The sequence below is a fragment of the Canis aureus genome, chromosome 22 (genome assembly GCF_053574225.1).
Source record: "Canis aureus isolate CA01 chromosome 22, VMU_Caureus_v.1.0, whole genome shotgun sequence".
In the NCBI taxonomy this organism is placed as follows: domain Eukaryota; kingdom Metazoa; phylum Chordata; class Mammalia; order Carnivora; family Canidae; genus Canis; species Canis aureus.
The window spans coordinates 50591706-50610157 of record NC_135632.1 but is presented as its reverse complement, the minus strand read 5'-3'; the positions used below and the strand labels follow the sequence as shown (position 1 = coordinate 50610157).

At 38.7% G+C, this 18452-nt stretch overlaps 1 protein-coding gene and 2 pseudogenes across 1 annotated transcript in view; 2 read left to right on the top strand and 1 right to left on the bottom strand.

The window, feature by feature from the left end:
- Positions 1-18452, top strand: part of LOC144294201 (uncharacterized) — a 147667-nt gene that overhangs the window by 5774 nt on the left and 123441 nt on the right. Inside the window, exon 3 of the mRNA XM_077865998.1 lies at positions 2086-2209. The gene's annotated coding sequence lies outside the window, so the exon portion shown is untranslated. The remainder of the gene's footprint in view (positions 1-2085; positions 2210-18452) is intronic.
- Positions 3506-11033, bottom strand: LOC144293599 (cyclin-J pseudogene; annotated as a pseudogene).
- On the top strand, positions 10296-10359 carry LOC144294424 (U4 spliceosomal RNA; annotated as a pseudogene).

Genomic DNA, 18452 nt, shown 5'->3' with positions numbered 1-18452 from the left:
CTCTTTGTCAAATAAATAAATAAAAATCTTTAAAGAAATAAAAAATAAATCAAAATACCACCATTTCTCATCATGTGCATCACTTCTGTCCCCTAGTCAGAGCACTATCCTTTCTTGCCTGAACTATTAGAGAAACATGATTTCCCTATTTCTAACTTTACCCACACAAGAGTCAAGTTGCTTCATTAAAATCAAGTTGCCTCTTCGTATGGAAGCTCCTCAAAAAGTTTAAAATAGAGCCACCCTTTGACCCTATGACCCAGCAATTGCACTACCCTAAATATACAAATGTAGCGATTCAAAGGGGGCACCAGCACCCCAATGTTTATAACAGTGATGTCCACAATAGCTAAACTATAGAAAGAGCCCAGATATCCATTGATAGATGAATGGCTAAATATGGTTATATACACACACACACACACACACACACACAATGTACACACACACTGGAATATGGAATACTACTTGGCCATCAGAAAAATGAAGTCTTGCCATTTGCAATGACATGGATGGAACTAAAGGGTATTGTGCTAAGTGAAATAAGTCAATCAGAGAAAGACAATTATATGATCCTACTTATAAGTAGAATTTAAAAAAACAAAGGATAATAGGGGAAGAGAGGAAAAAATAAAACAAGACAAAATCAGAAAGGGAGATAAACCATAAGAGACTCTTAATCATAGGAAACAAACTGAGGGTTGCTGGAGGGGAAGGTGATGGGGAAATAGGGTAACTAGGTGATCAATATCAAGTAGGGTATGTGATATAATGAGCACTGGTTGTTATATAAGACTAATGAATCACTGACCTCTACCTCTGAAACTAACAATACATTATATGCTCATTAATTGAAATTAAATTTAAAAAATAAAACAGTTGCCTCTGCCCAGAGAGCCTTCAATGGCTACCTATCCCATTTAAAATAAAATCCAGAAAAAAAATAAAATAAAATCCAGGTCCTGATGGTTTTAGGCCCAGTATAATCAATCATGTCCCCAGTATCCCTTTGTCCTAACATTCTATCACTTTCCCCCTTATGGTGTTCCAGCCTTCTCACTTGTCACTTGAACATGATAAGCACGATCTCTCCTTGTGTCTTTTGCATTTGTTGTTCCCTTACCTGGAATGTTTCTTCCCACTAGAACTGATATGCTCAATTCCCCAACTTGCTTCAGGGTTCTACTCAAATGCTGCTATAAAAAGAGATCTTCACTGACCAATGTAAATAAAAAGGAAATCTGGACTTAGAAGAGACTTCTGTTCAAAGGGTTATGGCAAGGGTGATGGGAAGGAGACTATTGCCGTAGGAGAGTGCCATGGCTATGGGATCTATAAGCATCTCCAGAGTAAGGCAAAAATAATTTTTATTTTACAGGAAGGAAAAAAATAAAGCTTGAATGAACCAGGTGTGGGGTAGTAGGATGATAGGGTAATTATAATTGAAAGTAGAATAGAGACTGTTTGACCCTGAGGAGTTTCCATGCTGACTTAGGGTGAGGATGGGCCAAAGTTCAGGAATGTGGAGGAAGGAGAGAAGATTAACCAAAGTTTGGTTAACAAGCATGCTGTTCCAATTGATCAATGGGGACAGGCAGTTCAGCTAATCATTTATGAAGCAAGAAAGGGAATTTTGAGGATCTGGGTCTCACCTTGTCATAGGTAAATAAGAGAGGCATCTATGAGTCTTATCTCAGTTATATGATAAAAGGTGGTTCTTTGCAGTAAGCAGTTTCCTGGAACATAAAATGTGGAGGAATTTTTTAAAAGATTTTATTTATTTATTCATGAGAGACACAGAGACACGAGAGACACAGAGATTTGAGAGACACAGAGATAGGCAGAGGGAGAAGCAGGGAGCCTGACGTGGGACTTGATCCCGGGTCTCCAGGGTCACACTCTGGGCTGAAGGCAGTGCTAAACCACTAAGCCACCAGGGCTGCCCAGGAATTTCTTAACCTTCTGTTTTCCAGGATCACAGGACTCAGGTAACATTCAATGTTGTCACCACTTGAAGACAGAAGATTCCTCCTCATGGCACTTTTATTGTTGCCACATAGTATACTTGTTCATTGTCTTTCCCAGCAGGGCCCTTCTGGGCCTCTACCACTGAAAGGAGTCCCTGGCACAGAGCAAATGCTGAGTACACATTTGTTGGATACAAGGAACCTGAAATTCTCTTTTTTGAGGGACTGTGGAAAAGCAGATGGTAAGTTGAAGTTCAGGAAGGCTGATCTGCAAGAAGGGCTGTGCAGGACTGCAGGAAGGAGGAGGCTAACTAGAGAGCTCTCTCCATAGTCCCTAGGTTATAGGAAAACATTGGAAAAAAAAAATCAAGTAACAGATTCAAGAGACCCCAAGGTAGAAAAATTCCTCTTTGAGAGCCAGAGAGTGTCTTACTGATCTCTCTTCTCCAAGCACTGAGTGTGAGGCCTGGCACCGATCAGTCCTTAGAAAGAACAGTCATTGAACATTTATGGTCATTCCATGGATATTCAAGGGAGATTTGGGAAGGGTTTTTGTCCATTCTTATGTTGAAGAACATTCAGTAAATTTAACTTTTAGATAAATAACAAATACTTTTTTAAATAAAAGTATATCCCACATAATATTTGGGATATGCTGACCCTAAAACTGTTTGCTATTCATCTGAAATCAAATTTGGTTGTATATAACTGGTGATGTTACCTCTACTGCATTAGCAGTCCTCCAATTACTGGGCTCACCTTCTCAGAGTCATATCTTTTTGTAAAACTTGACCTCTGTAATCCTTCACTAGGTTGGTAGATCTTCGATGCCTCTAGGAACTTAATTTTTATATTTAACATGGCTTTTCTAGTTATCTTCCTTTGGAGAGTTCTGTTGACCTATCTGGTCCACTATTACTGGATGTGTAACTCAACATCTCCAGGCTTTTCCCTTTCTGTCTACACTCATTCCACAATTTCTAATATCCACTGCTAAGGCAAATGTGATAAACATCAAAGGCAATATCTCACATTAATAGAATAATTCTAATTATATTACTGTTGGATACTTATTCTCAAGAAGCAATCTCTTCTATGAGTGGAAACACCCCAAGCAAGGGAAAATTAAACTATTTAAAAGGAAAAATAATTCTGCATTTCATGCCTAAGTGTAAAGACAGTTAAACAACAATTGAAATATTTAAGTGCAAACTGCATTCCAGGCACTGTTTTAGGCTCTGAGAGTAGAGCAGAAAAAATTACCTGCTTTCATGGACTGCATTCCTGTGGGCAAAGAATAAGCAAAATAGGCAGTACATAAAGTGATAATAAAAAGGTGTAGGGATAGGTGATAAGGTGATGGATAGGAAGTAAGGGAAGAGTACCAGGGAATGCTATTGGAGATGTTGCAATTCAAAATAGGGTGCTCAGAGAACCTCACTGCAAAAGTAGCATGAAAGAAGATGAAGCAAGCCATGAAAATACCCAGAGCTTCAAGTCACAGAACAGTCTGAGTCAGGAATTACCTTCACATAAAATCACTTTTCAAAGCAAGGAGTAATGCAAGGGTAATATTCATTTTTCTGGGAACTCTGGTTATAAGAAACATTCGGACAGGGCTTCACTTCTGGTATTGCCAGTGACATCCCAACACCGGTCTGCACATGCCTGAGGCCCTGAACACTGGCTTGGAAGCCAGCAGGTCACGTCTGTAGTGTGTCAGAGGAGCTGTGTGTGGTAGATCCCATCTGCTGGCAGCTCGGCTGTTCCGCTACAGGATGGCGGTACTGCAGCGAGGTGTGGTGCGTCTCATGGAGATAGTGGGGCTGCTGAAAGTGAACCGGCCTTGTGGGCTGGGAGGCTGACTGCAGCACACTCAGCTGCGCCGGCTGGGACCCTGCCTGTCCTCTGTTGGCATCGTTCACATCGTTATCATGTGCGATCAATAGCTGTTCAATGCATTGCACTAAAAAAAAATCCCAGGAGTAAGCAGTAAGACGATGCAGTCTTGTGGGCCACGTTGGAGAAAGACAAAGTATAATCCTTGAAGAAGCCCACATGCAGCAGCTACTAAAGAAGGTGCATAATTTAAAAAGGCATAATCTTGCAAAGATACTTCCAGGAAATCTGCATACTTGGTCTTGTAGAGTTTCGTTTTTTTCCAAGCAAATCATTGACCAGCCATCATCAAGATCTGTTTCGTGTACTGCTTCGGAGAGATAATAATGAAATGGGCAGCTGCTGGAAGGCAGAGGTTCCACTGAAAGGTTTCTTTCTTTCTTTCTTTCTTTCTTTCTTTCTTTCTTTCTTTCTTTCTTTCTTTCTTTCTTTCTTTCTTTCGATAGTCACACACACACAGAGAGAGAGAGAGAGGGAGAGAGAGAGAGAGAGAGAGAGAGAGGGAGAGAGAGGCAGAGACACAGGCAGAGGGAGAGGGAGAAGCAGGCTCCATGCACCGGGAGCCCGACGTGGGATTCGATCCCGAGTCTCCAGGATTGCGCCCTGGGCCAAAGGCAGGCGATCCCCCACTGAAAGGTTTCTAATAACAGTTCCATATGTAGCAAATTTTGCTTTGTTAATACTAGATTCATATTAATTATACAACCTAGGCTGTTGAGCTGTTCCAGCTTAGGCACGCTATCTTCTTTCCCTTCAAATTTCCTTCCTAAAAGCAGACAGGAAGGTGGAACTAAATGCAGCTGCTGGATAGAGAGGTCATACGGATCCATAAATAAGTCCAGCAAATAGCAAGATGTCGAGCAGAATGGCAGAGGGTGAAGCGATTGCTCACAATGGCAATCGGGTCAGCAAACTAGCTTCTGAGACTTAGTTGAGGGGACTGGCCTTTGTAGGAAGGCAACTTCAGCTCCTTGCATCGAAGCGGTTGATGGACGTCCCCGCCACTACTTTCCCTCCAGCTCCAGGGGACCGCGCGGCGAGCCTGCCAGACGCAGCAAGCTCAGTCCGGAACCGCGGCCCCACAGCCCCGGCGTGCGGGTCGGCCACCAGCCTTCTCTGGAAGCGCCGGCCTCAGCTGGGGCCCGCAGCGCCGGCCCAACCGCCCATTGTTCTGGCATCTTTTGATCTTCAGGGTTCTCCCTTCTTCCTTTTGCATTTTGAAGAAACGGAGTCATTTGTTAAAGTTTCCCAGAAGCTAGCTAAATGTTGATAATTGCACTTTTAGAACATAATTTGTCATTTTTCTGTCCTCTTGAGTTTTCTGAGACCTGATCCTATACTTTCCCCCCCCCCCAAGATATCTTCATAAATGACAATGTGTTTTTTTTCAGTAGGAGGCTCATGATATCTGGTCACCCCTCGGTGTCTGATACTGAGCCCCTGATGCTCAATGCCTACATGCCTTAATTCATTGTGGAGTGCAAAATGCTGACATTCTAAATCTATTCTGTCATCTATTAGCTGGGTAGCTGCTTCTATACAGAGAAGTTTCCCCTCACTTGCTAGGGGTTACATAGTGGTTCTGCCTATATGGAAAAAGCAGTTAACTACCTTTTAAAAAGAGTTTGTTCTCTATCATGCTCCAGAGGTGATATTTTTCTTGGATTTACTGATGACTTACGTATTTGAGTATTTCTATTACCACTGTCTTTTTTTGTTGTTGTTGTGTCAATTCTCTCATCTCTGGCCTTTGGGAGTTTTATCAAGTGCTTAGAAATATAATCCTGTTACTTTTTGGTAGTTTGATAGCTTCCCTGCTTTTTTGACATGACAAGATTCAACAAGTGTACTTGGTTTTACAGGTGGAAGTGGCAGGGAAACAGGAAATCAGGTTCAGGAAATGAGATCAATTAATCATACAAAAACCCTGTATTTACCCCAGATGTATTTGGCTATGGGTTGCTGATATGCATACTTTCTTCATATCATTATCACATCAATTAGACAAAGCAAACACCAGCTCAATGCTTCACACTTGTAAACACTTTCTGTAGAGTCTTTGGTACCTGCATTGATTTTCCCAAACGACTGTTTACCTAAAAGGTCATCAGTTCCAGCTGAAGGTTAATGGAAAACTTCTGACTTCAGGCAGTCACAACCCCAACTTCATCTGGTGTATTCACGATGGGGGCATACGATGGGAGGTACACAGCTATGAAGTCAGTGGTTTCAGGCAATGTTAATGTTACAGTCTTCATAGATAATAAAATTTCCTTGCAGCCCTACATAAGTCTCCTGTTAATACTGCCCTTTCCTATGAATAGTACTTCTGCTAGTAAGAAACATCTAGAAACATCCCTAAGCAACACATCAGCTTCACCTGGAAACTTGTTAGAAGTGCAAATTCTCAGGCCCTACTGCAGATCTTCTGAATAAGAAACTCTGGGGTGGAGCCCTGCAATCTGTGTTTTAACAAGCCCTGCAGGGGATCCTGATGCAAGCTCTGGTTTGAGAACGCTGATCTAAGAGACCTGGGTGATAAATCACTTGCTGCATGCCTTGTGCTCCTAAATGAAGATTCTGTAAGACGCCTGGCATAAGTGTACTCTAGAAGCATTTGTTCACTTCAGCAGAATCCAGAGAGAGTTTATGTACCGCACTGTCATTGTGATAAGCTACATTCACATTGTGTGGGTCTATGGTTTTTTTCCTGAGATTGGCTTGGACCGCAGTCACTACTGCCTACCCACCCTATAATTCACCTTAAAGTCTACTGGAATCACTATAGGAAAGTACAAACCAACCCTACATCATTTAGCAGTTTTTTTCCCCTTTGCATGGCTTACCCATGGAGGTAGAAGACTTCTCCTATGCAGTGTGACCTGGTTCCCCGCCCCCCTCCCCCAGGCACTGCAGCCAGTCACATCCCCAATAACTCTCTGCCATTTGTTCCAGCATGTATCCAAGCCTGTGGTTTCAAGTAGTAAGGCATAGAGACTTCTAAGTTTGGGGGGGAAATGGGCTCACTCAACTGCCAGAGAGGCCAGTGCAGCAGGAAACCAACAGGGGGCACCTGTCTTTGCTTTTCAAGCCCTCTTCAATAAGTCAGGTACCGTCCTTGAGTACCCGCTGTGCATTTTCCCTAACCAATTCTTCTACTGGGTTCCCTCAAGTGGGAAGCAGATACAACAGGGAGACAACTCCAAGGTTGTCATAAAGTGTGTACTTTTCTTCCTATCTCCTGTAACTTCCAAGCAGTTATCTTGAAGTTATTTATTGACCCTTTTATCTTACGAATTCGAGAATAGTAGGAATTTGGGAAATGGCAGAGACTCAGGCAACTGGGAACTTGTGACATGGACACAGCTCAGGCACTTCCTCCTATAAAGTAATGTTACCCTCTATATTCCAACCCTCCATCCTGCCCTTGCTCTTTGTCCTTTCCTTGATAATCTACCTTTTCCTAGTCTCCTCTTAGCACCTCCAAAGGAATGAAGAATTGAGATTCAAACAAATTCAATTCAAATATTGAGGTGCTTACTTGTTATATCTCCCTTCAACTTCTTAGAAAGCTTGAGAAGTGCTATCTTCCTTATTGCCAGATTTTGTTCCCATATTGGTGTACTTGACTAAAGGTCACTGGGGGAACTGCTAGCTCCTTAAGGGAGAAGGGAATTAATGTTGGTTCATTGCTTCCACCTGTCAACCTGAACGCTGATCCCAAACTGCTAAGTTTCTTAGTGAACCTCCAATTCAGTACAGCTTAGAGACTTAGGCATTTTAGGTAGCCCTTTGCTTCTTTTTCCATGCAAATCTTTAAACCAAGACAGACATCACCTCCCTAAGAATGACCTTCTCTATCTCAGAAAAAGGAAATAAAGAGTTCTGGCCTTTGGTTCCTTTGAACAAGATTTTGTGAAGGAATACTTTTTGGGAAGAGATCTAATTTTCAATATTAGATGCTAAGATTTTTTATAAGTGTGTCAGGTCTTGCTTCCAAAAATCTGGTGAGCCCCAAGCCTCCATAATGCCCTTTCACCCCATCCTGTACCACTGTTGATAATGACCCCTCCTTTGTTGAAGTAAGAATATTACATGGAGGCAGTAAGCACAGAACGGTATAAACGGGATGTGTTTATGGATAGGTAAGCTAGATGTTACCCATCTACACCCTTCACCGTCCAGGTGCCCCTTTGCAAAAAGCTAGGGATTCCTAAGTCAAAAGGAAGAATCAATGCAAGCAGAGCAAGAGCACACCAGTAGCGGGAGAAGATTTGGGTGGAAGGTAGACCAGAGAAGTGATTCACTTTAGTGCATAGATCATTAGAGATGTTTGAAAGGCAAGTTTTCACACTAGTGTTAGCTCTCCAGTCAAGACAATTCAGCATAGAGATAACAAGTTCTTAATCATGGTATATTGCCAATACGCAGATGAAAATTGTGTTTTGTTTTTGGTCACAAATTTTTACCATTTTCCAGGCTCTTTGATATTCTCTTGGTCACTGACCACTCTTTGGGGAATAAGAGAAGCCTCAAAATACCTCACTCATAAAGAGCAAAGCCCATCAAACAAACAAAAAAGATATTTTCCAACTCAAGAAAGCAGCTGGGCATTGTGAGCATTGATTGAAGTGACTAAAGAAAAGGGGGATGTGGGTTCTGTACTCAATCTCCCCCCACCCATGCACAAAAAGCCTTGTCAGCTAGAGTCTCTGTAGAGCCAGTGTATTTCACCTCATACACCATAACAAAACCCTTTGTGAGGCTGCAGCCCTTTCCTGTGCAGTTGCTGAGGAGTCTTTCCATTTCTGGATTCAAGCTTTGTGCTCCCTCTCCCTGCCAGGTTTGACCTGCTCAAAAAACTATTTTCTTGACATCTCCACCCATCATGCCTAACTGACTCAAGACTAGCAGGTTCTGGCCCATCCTTCCTCTTATACCACCTTCCTGCTTATTAGCTGAGTCAGTTCAGCTGAATGTGTGGCAGCACAGAGCTTGTTAATAATGTGATGCTGAGTGAATTCTGAGTTCATCATCCCTCTTCTCCTCCCTTCAGTGTTGATATTCATAATATTGAATTGTACTTCATAGTTTAATATTAAAATTCTCATAAAGGCAGAAGGACTGATTTCTACTTGTTATAAACTATTTCATGTAAACATCTAAAAACAAATCTTATCAAATACTTTAGAACACAAAGGAGAACCAAACATACATTTAAAAACATAACGAAATTGTGCTTTTATTTCTGAAATGTAGCATTGATAGATGAATATTTTAATCCACAATAGTAAAGCAAACACCTGTGTAACTACCACCAGGGACCAATAAAGGGAACATTGCCTGATTATGAGATGCTTGGCCACTTCTATCTTTCTTGCTTCTTGTGACAATGATTTGTTGTTTCCTTTATAGTTTTGTCCCATATATACCTCTTCTTTAAATGGCCTAGTAGAGTTTGGCTCTTTTTGAACTTTATTTAAATGGGTCATATTGTATGAATTTTTTTGCCTTCCTCCTTCCCTCCTGTTTTTTTTTTTTTTTGTTTGTTTGTTTGTTTGTTTTTTGTGGCCAATATTCATCCATTGCTCCAGTTTGGTCATTCTCATTGCTGCATAATATTTCATTATATTAATGTATCTCAATGTACCTATTTTTATTGTTGATGTGCATTTGGTTTGCATATGGGTTTTGTCTATCATAAAAATGTTGCCATGAATATTCTTTTATGTGTATCCTGATGCATATGTAAACAAATTTCTTTAGGATCCAAGAGTAAAGTGGCTGGCTCAGGGTATAGCTCTTTCTACATTATTAGATAAATCTGGATTCCAATAGTTGTAAACATACAAAGTGGTTATTCCAGTTTTCATTCACACCTGGAGAATATGAGAATTTCCACCATAATATGTTCAACAACATTTAGAATTATAAGACTTCCTACATTTTTAAGATTTTTTATTTTTATTTTTATTTTTTAAGACTTTCCACTTTTTGCTACTCTGGTGCGTCTACAATGGTAACTTATTGAGATTTTAGTCTATGAACCATTCTTCCTTAATTATTGACTATTTGGATATCCTCTTTTGTGCTGTGTTTATCCAAATTTTTTGGTTCTTAAAAAAGTTCTCTTGACTCATAACTTTTTTAAAAATAAATTTTTATTTTTAGAGCAGTTTTAGGCCCATAGCAACATTGAGCAGGAGGTATAGCTATTTCCCATATACCCTCTACCCTCACACATGCATAGTCTCCTCCATTATAAACACTCCCCTCACAGTGGTACATTTGTTATAGTTGATGAACCTACACTGACATCAGCATTACCTCAAATGCATAGTTTACATTACGGTTTACTTTCGTATATTCCTTGGATTTGGATAAATTTATAATGACATGTAGCCATTTTAGTTTTAATTATTTGTAAGAAGCTTTGTGCAGTAGCAGTATCGTAGCCAATGAGGTTTATCCGAGGCTCGATTATTGCTAATTATTTGTAGGAGTTCTTTACATATTCTGGATTTGAGTTTTATGGCTGGCTTGCCTTTTCACTTTATGATGTCTTTTGTTAAACAGAAATTTTAAAATTTAATGTGAATTTATTAAGCTTTTCTCTAAAGTCATTGTTCTTTGTTTATAAAATATTTTCCTGCTCACACGTCCAGACAATATTCTACATTATTTGCTGAAAGCTTAGATTTGCCTCCCACATGAGATATGGGTTTCAAAGTTATTTTTCCTATATGAATACTCAGTTGTCTTAGTACCATTTATTGCAAAAAAAAAATCTTTTCCCCAGTATTATGCAATGCACTTTCATTTTAAAGAGTGTCTTCATATTTGAGACTCTATTTCTAGGTTATTTTTTTTCTCAATGGCTCATTTGTCTAGTCCTATATCAATATCACTTTCTCCATTACTATAGTTTTATAAAAAGAATTGGTATCTGATGGAACAAATCCTCTAATCATATGCTTCTGCTTAAGCCTGTTTGGATCTTCCTGGCTTTTACAATTTTGTGTATTTTACAAGGTCATTTATAAAATGCTTACTCTATGTTGAAATGATCATATCATTTTTCTCCTTTAATCTGTTAATGTGATGAGTTAATTTGTTTTCAAATATTAAAACATACTTGCATTCCTGGAATAAACTCACCTTGGTCATGGTATAATATCATTTTCATTTATTCATTAATTTTTGTTGCCTGTATTTTTTAAGGTGTTTATTTATTTATTTGACAGAAAGAGAGAGTGAACACAGGAGGGGGAGTGGCAGGCAAAGGGAGAGGGAGAATCAGGCTCCCTGCTGAGCAAGGAGCCTGATGCAGGGCTTGATTCCAGGACCTGGAGATTATGATCAGAAGGCAGACCCTTAACCAACTGAGCCAGCCAGGAGCCCCACCTGGAATTTTTTTTTTTTTTTTTTTTTAGATTTTTGTATTTATGTTCAAGAATGAGGTTGCCTTATACTTTTTCTGTCTTACATAGTTCTTTTTTAAAAAAAGATTATATTCATTTATTTCAGAGAGAGAAAGCAAGCAAGCATGGGCAGGGGGAGGGGCACAGGGAGAAGGAGAAGGAGAAGCAGGCTCCCCACTGAGCAGGGAGCCCAACACTGGGCTTAATCCTGAACTCTAGGATCATGACCCAGCTGAAGGCAGATGCTTAGCCAGCTGAGCCATGCAGGTGCTCCTTTTTCTTATATAGTTTTTGCCAAGTTTTGATGTCAAGGTTACTCTTGCCTCATAAGATGATTTGGGCATTTTTTTCTTTTATCTATACTCTGGAATAGTTAGGGCTAGATTATAGTTATATCTTTCATAATGCTGGACATTTCTGAATCTGGAATTTTTTGTGGGGAAAGAGGCAGGGTTTGTGGTTGTTTTGTTTTCTTTTTTACCATTGAGTCAATTTCTTTAGTGGTCATGGAACTATTCAAGTTTTCTATTTATTGTTGGGAAGGTAATTTATTTTTTTCTAGCAATTTGTCCATTTAATCCAGGTGATAAGAACCTGGGCAACATACCCAGGTGATGGCTGAATCATTCTTGCCCTGAGGATAAAGCCCACTTATATCATGGTTTAGTAAGAAGTTTTGGAAGCAAATGCCTTCACAGACATGAGGATATTTGGTTGGGAGTTTATAGATTCTAGGCTGAAAACCATCAAATCATCTTCTATTTACTGGTCTTACCACCTGCAATCTGGCTACCATGTTCACACTAGCTTCAATGTTCTAATTATTCATGGCTTTTCTTAATTCTGTGATTTTACTTAAAAAAAAAACTGTAGCTGGCTATTTTTCCTCTTTCTTCTGCCCATATTATTTCAGCTCAACATTATCGGATCTGTTCAAATGCCAGCTATTCTTGAGAATGTCTCCCCCTGGGAATCCTCTGATCTTCCATATCTATCATGTACCTATTTCACTCTGTCTTATATGCAGTAGGTTGCTTGGATACTGGTTTCTTTCTCTCTAAACTATAGTTTACTTGCAGATGTCTTTTTATTCATATAGTAACTACTACATGGTCTAGCCCTGTGATCAGCTTTAGTAACAGTCAATAAATACTGGTTGAATAAATGAAGTTAGTCATGAAGAGATTTTCAAATTCTTTTTATTTTAATGGAAATGGAAATTACAATGTAAAATATATTCTTAGTGTTATATGTTGATATTTTAATTTTTTACCTTGTGATGGACTAGAATGGCATCTTCTATTTCTAATTTGCACTTCATTGAACATTATTGAGGCTCAACATATTTTTATGAGGTGTCAGTTATTGTTTCTTCTGTGAATTTGTATTCATATCCTTTGCCAATTATGGAGGGTTTTTTCCTGTGGATTTACATATTCTCTGTCTATATTACAGATATCACTACCTGCCTGATTATGTATATCACTGGCATTTTCTCCCATTGGTAGCTTGTCTTTTGATTCTATGATATCTTTTGTTAAATAAAAGATCTGAATTTGCATGTGTTCAATCTGCCAGTGATTTCCTCTCCACACTTGGTTTTAATATAAACCTCTAAGAGAAGAGAGCTCTTGAGGAAGGAGGCCTCCTTTCTGAGAGATAGCTATTTTATGTCTAATAAGATACCCTTAAGTAGGAAAGCAATGAATCTTCCCATGCATTTTAATTTGGAGGCCCATATTCTCATATGTATGCTGTGGATATATAATAGCATATCAAAATTAATGCTCATGTTTATGTACATTTTCTTCATCATTGGGTGACATTAGCATTCATCATTTAGTTTTGTGATTCACTGAATTTTTTAGATGGTTCAATAATTTCTGTGGGGATCATAAGAAACTCTTCAGAGGTAACTCTTTCAGTGTGCGTATTCTATCAAATTCCTTCTGACCCTTCAACTTCTAACCCAGCCAACTTCTACTCTAGAACGGCTATTGATGCTGTCAGTGTTTAGCACTATGTGTTTAGCTACAAAAGTGCAAATATTAGACACTGGCTAGCTAGTACTGCTGCCTTGAGTAACTCCAAAGAAGAAAATAGGATTTGATTAAGTGTACATGTGTTTCTTAAGTTCCTCCTGCTGTCCTTAGTGTTTGGATGCAATGCCCTGCAGATTTATGTGGCTGCTATTTTTATTTACTTTGCATTACTTTGATTAACATCTTGAATGGAGAGCCAAACGTTCCCTCTTCACTTGACCAGGAATGGCCCTTTAACTGCAGTAGGGAAAAACAAACAAACAAACAAAAAAAACAAAAAAACATTTTGCGTGAAGATTGGTGACAACTGGCACTTAAGATCAGAAAAAGAGTTGTTTATACCGGATGCTTTAAGATGCTGTCTGCTCAAAGCTCTGAAAGACTTTAAGATAGGAAGTAATACTTAACCACAATACCACTGAGTTTTCGTAGAATTATTACATTTGATAATAAAAACCCGCCTGTTTAATCTCAAAAAAAAAAAAAAAAAAGTAACATCTTAATGCACGTACTGCAATTTGTGAATGCGCGGGCAGGACCCTGTGAGGGGCTGTAACGAATTCGTCTGGAATTTACTGGTTTGGATACCAGGGGAGTGAGAGGACCAGAGCGATTTCAAGCCACATTTGCAGGACAATCAAAGAACAGCACTGAGCGCATGGAGGGAGCACTGCAGTCAGTAGCCACTAAAGAGGTTTTGTGTAATGACTTTCCCGTGAATTATTAATTAGTTAATCAATATTTACAAGAGAATATTGCCTCTTTTTAAGACCTGAAGTCCAGGATTTATGATCATATTCATGTAGGTTGGGGTTCCTACACTGACTTAAGCTTTAATATGGACTGCTGTCTTTAATTTTTAACGCCAGAAATTATTCCTAGGACTGGTCAGCCTAATACCATGAAGATTTTTAAAAATCTTGCTTTCAATTGTACTTTTATATTGCTCCTGAAATATGAATTTGCATGAAAAAACAACCACCTTGATTGGTTCCTATTAGTTGTTTTCCTTTGTATTTGTTTAGACTGATATAAATTCTGGGCTTTAAACTCATAATGGTTGCCCTAAGATTCTTCTCCAGTAATGAGGTCTAGAGATAATAGACTTAGATTGTACCTGATTGTGTACCTGAGGGTTTTCTTTTAAGCAGCAATCCAGAAGAATAAGTAATTCTGATCATAAAACCAACAATAATATTTTCATATTTTGAATCTAACTTAATAATAGCAAATGCTTATGCAGTGCTTACTATGTTCTAAGACTTTGCATGTAATAATTCATTTATTATACAACAACTATATATTTAACAGATGGTGAAACTGAGGCTCCAAGAGGTTATAGGGAAATAACAGAATCAGGTTTAATATCAAGATGTCCAGCTCCAGAACCAAGTTCTTAGTGTTATATGTTGATATAAATTATGCTGTTTAATTGTCATATATTTAGAAAAATTAAGATCAAGGTAAGAGGAAGCTCACAAGCTGCTGGCCAATACATTGGAGCAGATCTTTAAAAAATTCAATCAAAGGAAAATCTGGAATATGCTATGAAATAGAATAGCAAACATTGTAACAATAGAAGAGCCTGAAATGGATATTTTCCTAAAGTTCTTAATATATATTAATTCATTTAATCTTCCTAACAACCTTATAAAAAGGGTACTGCTATTTCCCTCCCCACTTCACTAATGGATAAAATGAGGCCCAAAGAAGCAAAATAATTAACCTAAGGACACGTGCCTTGAAGTCCTTTAAATAGTGTCTTCCTATTTCTAGCTACAGACCATTTATTCTCTATATGCATTCAAGTTTTTTTCATATGTATCATCTTATTTTATTCTCAAAATATTAGTGTACCAAACTGTTCAGTTAGTCAGTGTTCAATTTCCTTTAGCAGTTAAAAGATGTTATCCATTTTAGGCCATTAGGAAATAATTAAGAGTTCTTCAGCACTCAAGGTAAAACTCCAAATCATTTTGCTAAAATAAAGTCACAGAAATAAATTGTTAGCAAGAATCACAATCCAGGGTTTCAGTGCCTTGAAGGAGATACATGGAGTCCCCAGTTGGTCAGTACAGACTCAGGAAGTAAATGGAAATGCTTGAAACCCAACCTGGAAGAAGGCTGGGGTTTCATATCCATTCTGCTCAACCCTGGCCTTTTTTCATGTGCTATGCATTTCAAGGTAATTGGTTAGGGAATATAGGTGAACTAGGTCATTTGAAGTGGGGAGGAATGAGTGGAAATGAAGAATAACTGTTTGAGTGTTGATACAATGTAGAGTCATGGCACAGGTCACCTCTACCTCCCAGGCTAGAAAAGCATACAGTCTGAGATGGAGTTTACCTTGGGCAAGGTTCTTACAAACTGCTGAGTACATTGTTGAGTGTACAGTTTGCCCAACCATACACAGTGGCTCAGCTGGTATGAAACACACTTAGAAGAATTTCTTATTGTATAAATCTAATATTATACAAATTTATCAAAGATTTTCAAAATATTGAACACCTTTGTTCCTCTAGATGTTTTCTTGTCAGTTTTATTGTAATGTTTTTTTTAAATGAAATAACAGCTTTATTAAAATATAATTCACATACCTTACATTTAATCCATTTAAAGTATACAACTCAATGGTTTTTAAAACATTCAGGAATGTGAAACTATCCTCACAATTAATTTTAGAACATTTCACATGCCCAAAAGAAACTCCATTCTCAGTAGCAGTCACTCCCCATTTCCTTCCAACCATCCCAGCCCTTGGTGACCACCAATATACTTTTTATCTGTATGAATTTGCCTATTTTGGGAATTTCATATTAATAGAATCATATGTGATCTTTTGTATCTGGCTTCTTTCACTTTGCCTGTTTTAAGATCCATCCATGTTGTAGTGTGTATTAATACTTTATTCCTCTTTATTGCCAAATAATATTCCATTGCATGGATATACCACATTTTGTTTACCTATTCATTAGTTGATGGGCAATTGGGTTGTGTCCACTTTTTGGCTATTATAAACAACAATGCTTTGAATACTTGTGTACATGTTTTTGTGTGGAATTATTTTTTACATTTCTCTTAGGTATATATCTATATATTAAACCATTAAAGAAACTACCAGACTGTTTTTTTTAAAAGATTTTATTTATTTATTCATGAGAGACACACACAGAGGCAGAGACACAGGCAGAGGGAGAAGCAGGCCCCATGCCTGACATGGGACTCAATCTCGGGTCTCCAGGATCAGGCCCTGGGCTGAAGGCGGCGCCAAACTGCTGAGCCACCCAGGCTGCCCTGCCAGACTGCTTTTTGCATTTCCATCAGCAGTGTATGAAAATTCTAATTTTTCCACATCATCATAAAGATTTATCCATCTTTCTGGTTCCATCCATATTAGTAAGTATGACATGATATCTCATTATGATTTTTATGTCATTTCCCTAATGATTAAACATATTGAGCTTTTCATGTGCATATTGACCATTTGCATATCTTCTTTGGAGAAATGTCTGTTCAAATACTTTGCTCATTTAAAAAACTGAGTTATTTTGGAGCACCTGAGTGGCTCAGTCAGTTGGTGTCAGACTCTTGATTTTGGCTCAGGTCATGATCTCAGGATCATGGGAGTAAGCCCATATGTTGGGCTCCATGCTCAGTGTGGATTGTGCTTGGGGTTCTCTCTCTCCCTCTACCTCTGCTTCTCCCCCCACTTGTGCTTTCTCTAAATTAATTAATTAATTAAATAATATATTTTTTAAAAATTGAGTTGTCATGTTACTACTGAGGCATAGAAGTTCTTTACATATTCTAGACACAAGTCTCTTATCAGATAGGTGATTTACACAAATTTTCTCCCATTCTGTGGATTGTCTTTTCACTTTCTGATGGTGTCTATTGAAGCACCAAAGTTTTAATTTTTATGAAGACCAATTATTCTATTTTTTGTTTTGTTCTTTGTGCTTTTCATGGCGTATATAATCCCAGGTCATGAAGATTCACATCTGTGTTTTCTTCTGAGTTTTGTGTTTGTAGCTCTTACACTTAGACCTTTGATGACTGCAGTGTAAATGATGGCCTCTTCCACGTGATAGATTTTTTTCAGTGCACATCCTGTGTAGCCCTGTGTGGCAGCTCTGACTTAGGAGACTCTAGTGTTAAGTCATATCTGTAATTACTTGTGGTATGCCTTTTAATGTGCAAGGAACTATACTTGTCTATAGGCATTAGGGCAAGGTTTAGGGGATGTGCAGTTAGGGCAATTAACTTTAACACCTACTATTTGGAATGCTCTTCTGGGGCACTAAATGTGTAACACGCAGTTCTCATCTTCAATGAGCTTAGAATCCAGTGTAAGATGGAAAATTTGACACCTGCAACCACTGTATGAATCAGCCATTTTTGTAGGCTACTGTCATTCTAACAATAAAATCAGGGTCACTTGCCCAACAATCAGCACTAAGTCCTTCCCAAGCTACCCCAAAGAAGCTCATTATTTAAGTTCAAGCATTACTTCCCAGTTCCTCTGTCCAGCACCCCAAATCCCTGACCTATGGAGAAGTCCCGGAGCCACGCCACTTCTGTTCATAACACAGACACAGGTGTGGAGTCAGTTTCAGTGTATGGTGGTATCCCAAACAAATCTTGGAGCAGACCACCCATGTTATGGAGTCATAGGTGTATTCCTAAAAGTGTAAGGTCCAGCTGGGCTGTGTGGATCTTGGTCCCAACTAAAGGTTTGTTCCTTCAGGTGTGTAAATCATGGAACAATTACATTGTTATTATCTGGGTGTTTGATACAAATGAAGAGTCACAGACCACTGACTCCAAATCTCTTGTGGTGGGACTCAGGAACTTGTACCTTAATAAGCTCCCAAGGTATCACCCACTTTCAATGAGGTCTGAGGACCACTTACTTAACCCATGCTTCCAAGTGCTGTTTGGGCAATAGTTTTTCCCCAATGGCACATTAGACTCTGGGGAATGATTTTGTACTTCCCTCAAAAATATAGCCACTCCAAGTTTTTTTTTTCTTTAAACTCATTAAGCCAACATATAAGTACATCATTAGTTCCAGATGTAGTGTTCAGTAATTTATCAGTTGCGTATTAACACCCAGTGCTCAT